A 6,000-nucleotide genomic window follows, 5' to 3' on the forward strand; every position below is an offset into this window, starting at 1 on the left:
TGTGGAAAATTGCTACTATTTTTCCTTATTAGAATCGCCGTTAATAGAATTAAAATTCAATTCGCAAACGCGATCACAATGACCGGCGCTTTCTATATATCGTATAGTACACGGTATCGGAGGTTGAGCACACAGAACTTCTTTCTCCAAGTCAAAAAAAAAAAAGAAAAAAAAGAAAAAAAAGAAAAAAAGAAGAGAGACCTGTAACTCCAATTTGGTCTTTTTTTTTTAAGTCGTTGCTGTTTTCCTAAAATTATTACACTTTTCATACGTAAAAAGAAAACAGTATTGGTTATACTAATATCTCAACTTATTTCGCAATTATGATCATAATACTTCAGGAAGAGTTAAAATGCACAGAGTTTCATTACACTGAAGGGTCAGAATCACAAAGATCTCTGCATATTAATGTGTGTAAGTGTATGCCTACTTTTTTTTTTTTCTATTTTTCTCCGGCACGATAACCAGATCAGTTGAGTTTACAATAAATCGTCAATACAAATCTTTATCGTATTTAGTAGTCACGGGCTTGAACCCCAGTCCACTCAAGAAACGAGTGCTATGCACTCTCGCTCCTGACCACTTAGCTACGTCAAGCCTTGCTCATAAATAGATTTTGTTGGAAAACATATCACAAAACTTTCCAGCAACGACCGAAAAACTGACTTAAAATAAATTCATTAAAATAAATAAATAATATCTACATAAAATACTAAAACAAATATAAAATTAAATAATAGCAACTTATTGTATTTTAACGTTTTTATTTTATATCTCTGTTTTAGTATTTTACGTAGATATTCTTGATTTATTTTAAGTCAGTTTGTCGGTAGTCGCTAGAAAGTTTTGTGATAAGATTTTGTCCCACACAGTATCAAGCAATTAATACTCCAAAATATCCCTATCAAAGGTGGGGGGCCCGAACCTAAGAAACAGATCTGGAATCAACTAAAAAAAATCACAAGTTCTGCCACTGCGGAACACCCCCCCCCCCCCCGCTTTGATCGAGAACCCCAAAAAGAGGATAAAAAATAAAACTACACAAAATTAATCACTGTTTCTTAATCAGGTTTCCCGACTTTAAAACAGGTTTAAAATGGCTGGTGCTTCTATTCATGTTGATTGTATTAGTGAACATCTTAAAAATCTAGAAAAAAAAATAATAATAAATAAAATAATAAGTTTCCTGTTTACCAGATAATCTATCATAAACAGAATTCTTGTTTAAAGTCTAAAATCTTTAAGCTAACGTGGCTACTGCAATTAAAACTATATTTTCCTTATTGCTAAAACTTTGAACATTTTTAATAAAACCAGTAATTCCTAAATTAAATCAAATTTCTCTCAAAAAAATACCAAGTCGCCTCTTTCTAATATGATTTTGGACGATAAACAGTACAAGGTTTACAATGGGCTGCCTTGAAAAATATATCGTTGTTTACTTTAACAAAAATGACACGTAAAAAGCACAGTATACTCTCCACTTCTATATGCTGCAGAAGTATGGACATCTGCTGCCCCTAGCACAATCTGACCACTCTTTTCTACTGAGTTTTGGCTCTTAAAATGGGCCATAAACAAACAAACTTCCTCCACAGTTAAGGACAACTGAAATGGCCAGTTTGATAAAAATTCACAGGCTTCCTACGCTGATTAGGGTGAAGTGCCTTACCACAACTGTAAAAATGATCACTGGCAAGATCTCGGCACCATCATTCTGGGACCTGTGCTCTTGGAGACTCCCTCAGCCTTCCCTCAGAGCGACTCCAACTCCATGCCCACATCTCAGCCATCTCCACCTATCTGATAGGTTTCTGCCATATCAGCTACTTTCATGTGCCCAGTCTTTTGGATGCTGACCTTAATAAGTTTTCTTGTGATAAGGAATACAGACGCCACATCCTTAAATTGTACTTCCCTGATCCTTTTCCTTGAAGCTCGCCTTAATGCTGCAATCCAGCAATATGACATGAAGATGGCTTACCAACCAACCTTGCAGTTTTCCATCTATATATTCTTTGTACATTGTGATGTTTATAATTGCATTATACTTTATGAGTGTTGAGCTGTATTTACTTTTATTCGTTCACATATGCATTTTTATATTTAATTTATTATTTTCTTTTTCTTATATATTGTAATATTACTGTTAACCCCTGGCCTTGTGGCCGTGAAGGGCTTATTGCAATATATCCGTTGTATTACTATTATTATTATTGCAATAAAGATTTCTAAAATGACTTAGCTTAAAAACTTTACATTCAACAACTTGTCACTTTTAAAAATGTGATAAAAATGTCATCGAAAGGCAAATATTCATGCAGAGCACCATTCATGATTTTGGTATGTACAAGAATTAAACTGAGGTCCATTATAATATGAGATGGTTCAAATACGTAAGAATTTTTTTTATAAAATTTTATTGGCACAAAAGTATCGATAACACAAACATGATTATTTCCAGTTAGTTCTGTCACATTTCCGTAGATCCTGTATATAGTACATTTCCGATTATCCCAGCCTGTTGAGAAATAAATTTTCCGAGTAATTCACAAAATGAAAGAAAAGCTGGTTACTGTTTGTGCAAACACGTAAATTTATATAAACATTCATAAAGGTACACAATATACATTATACGTGGTGTTTCAAAAATGATTGTCAATAATTTAAAGGTGAAAAGTACAAACTAAAATAAGTAAAAACGTCCGAGTGAACGTCGGGGTGCAAATGAACCGTTTTAGAGATAATGCACATTTTCTGTAAAGATCTGCCACTGACTTTGGGAGCATTAGTTTAGCAAAAGGCTGTGAATCCTTTGTTAAGGGTGGTTTTATTAAACATAAGATAATACATTTTTAATTTTTGGTTTAAACATCACAGGATTTTACAGATGTTACATGAGGTGTTCAAAATGCTGTCCTTGCATCCGTATGCAGCTTTGTAGTCTTCTCTGCATTGAGTTGCGAATCCCCTCAGACATTCCTGGATCATTTCTGATTTGCTGAAAGGCCCCTTCAACCAGAAGTTGCAATTCTTCAACTGTGTTAATGTCAGAAGTATACACCAAGCTTTTTACATGATCCCAGATGCAAAAATCCATAGGATTTAAGTCTGGTGATCTAGGAGGCCACATTACAGGCCCAGCTCTACCTGTTCACCCTTGACCATACATACCTTCTAGTTAGATACCGACTCACAACTGGAGCAAAATGTGCCGGTGCACCATCATGCATAAACCACATGTTCTGGCATTGCTGAAGTGGAACAATATCATCATCAATGAGGTCTGGAAGAACATTCTAAAGGAACTGAAGGTAGAGCTCTACTGTTAGCCTGTTTGGCAGAAAGCGCGGTCCAATTAGACGGTCTACTAGTAGTCCTGGCCAGACATTCAACGAGAAACGTTGCTGATGTAGTGACTCGTGAATTCCATTAGTTTTCTTGTCGGACCAAACGTGACAGTTATGAAAATTAAAAATACCATCACGAGTAAACCCAGCTTCGTCAGTGAACAAAATGTTGTTTAAAAATTGGGGGTTCAGAACACACTGTTGTTGCATCCACTGGCAGAAGTTCACTCCGGGAAGGTAATCTGTATTGCTGAGACCTTGTACACGCTGGATATCATAGGGGTACAGTAACTGGTGATGTAAAATTCACCACACACACTGCTATGACTCAGTACACGCCTTTGCAGAGCAACCCTCCTTGTCGAAATTCCTGGATTTTGTTCTATTCTTTCTAACACCCTTTCCTCAACATCAGGTGTTATGCTTCTGGGCCTACCTGCTCGTATTCCATGTGCGAATACGATGTACTCTGATGAATGTGCGCCTGTTGGGCTGCCTTCGGCGGGGAAATGCTTCTTGGTGAAAACGTGCAGCCTCGAGTGCACTGCCGTTGGCTTTACCATACATGAAGTGCATGTCCGTATACACTCTTTGTTGCTGTAACCTTTTTCCATGTTGACTATCCTTTGACAAGTACTAGTATGCCTGCTACGTCTCAGAGCATTGAGAGAGGGGAAAGGGAGAGAATGAGCATAACCTAACCTAAACAACCAAACAAGTCAGTGGTGGATCCCAACTCTGTACAATTCACCTTGTCAGTGGTGGATCCCAACTAGAAATGTGCAATATCTCGAAAACGATTCGCTTAAGGACCCATGTTTACTAGCTTTTTTTTGCATATTGTAGTCTGTATAATTCACCTTTAAATTATTGACCATCACTTTTGAAACACCCTGTATATAGTATTTCGGAAATCTGATGGACACAATTAATTTATCCTCTTTATGAAAACATCACATAGAGTTTGTTCACCAATACTACTTAATCATTAAATTTGATACTTTAAATATTTTCATGTTCAGAGATGATGAAAATTTATGTTCAATAGAAAGAATAACCCTTTCCGCTATACTTTACCCCATATGGACGCAAACTAAAAAATCTCCGATTATTAAAACAAACCGTACAATAGTAAAACTGATGAAGGATTATTGAAATACGACTAGAGTAAGCTAGCAGGCAGGCAACAAAAGTGGAAATGAGGTTTCTAAAAATGAAAGGATGCCTAGAGGAATATTACAAAAATGTAAACAAACGACCACTAAATAACATGTAACGGATTCAACGTAGTAGTAGTAGTAGTAGTAGTAGTAGTAGTAGTAGTAGTAGTAGTAGTAGTAGTGGCACTTGATGCAAGAAAGCAAGTGTAGGAGCTTATGCAGCATCAGCCAAAAAAAAAAAAAAAAAAAAAATCACACCATTCCCTCCAATTGCCTGTCCAGTTCCTCCTTAAATTTATTTAACCTATCAACTTCCACAACGACAGATGGAAGTTTGTTCCAGCAATTAACCACCCGCTGGCTAAAGGCAAATTTCCGCACATCTATTCTACATCTATCCTTTCTTAATTTGAACTTATGTCCCCGTAGGTTCGTATTCTGAACAAGTGGGAGGATCCCATCAGAATTCAGCGTGCTCAACCCATTCAAGGCCTTATAGACCTCAATCAGATCACCGCGCAGGTGCCTAGTCTCCAGCCACTGCAATTTGCAGAACTTAAGCCTCTCTTGGTAAGAGGATCCCTTCATTCCCCTCACCAATCGTGTTGCTCTTCTCTGTACACGCTCAAGCAAATCTACATCCTTCCTAAAATGAGGCCTCCAGACCTGTACGCAGTACTCAAGGCGTGGCCTGACCATTGCCTTATACAGAGGGACAATCACCTCCTTTTCCCTGCTAGCAAAATTCCTATATATCATTGACAAAACCACATGACCTGCCCTAGCAGCCTGTCTACATTGCTCAGAAAACTTCATATCTGACTGCACAATTACTCCCAGGTCTTTTTCATTTTCTACCACCTTAAGTGTAGTACCACACAGTTGGTACGTTTCTCTGGGGTTACTTCTACCCATATGCAGTACTTTGCATTTGTCAAGGTTAAACTTCAGTTGCCACTTCTTAGCCCATCTGCCCAAATTATCTAGATCCTGTTGCAGTAGCACACTGCCATTACTGTCATTAACAACCCTGCCAACCTTCGTGTCATCTGCAAACTTCGACATTAAGCCTGATATACCTTCATCAATATCATTGATAAATATACAAAACAACAGTGGACCCAACACCGAACCCTGTGGGACTCCACTAATAACATTAGTCCACGAAGAGCAGCACCCATTGATTACCACCCTCTGTCTTCTCCCACTTAACCATCCTTTTATCCATTGTAGCAACTTACCCTTAATACCATTCTGCTCCAATTTGTACAGTAGTCTTCCATGCGCAACAGTGTCAAAAGCTTTCCTGAAATCCAAGTATATGATATCAAAATTATTTTTTGCATCCAGTTCCTTTGTGACCACATCATAATAACCAATGAAATTTGTCAGACAAGACTTTCCCTTAACAAACCCATGCTGTGTCTGAATTATTGCTGCAGTGTTGTCTAGATGATCCTGCAATGCATCTTTAACCAGTGACTCCATTA

The sequence above is a fragment of the Mastigoproctus giganteus genome, chromosome 12, assembly GCF_048544385.1.
Source record: "Mastigoproctus giganteus isolate SK-2022 chromosome 12, ASM4854438v1, whole genome shotgun sequence".
Taxonomy (NCBI): domain Eukaryota; kingdom Metazoa; phylum Arthropoda; class Arachnida; order Uropygi; family Thelyphonidae; genus Mastigoproctus; species Mastigoproctus giganteus.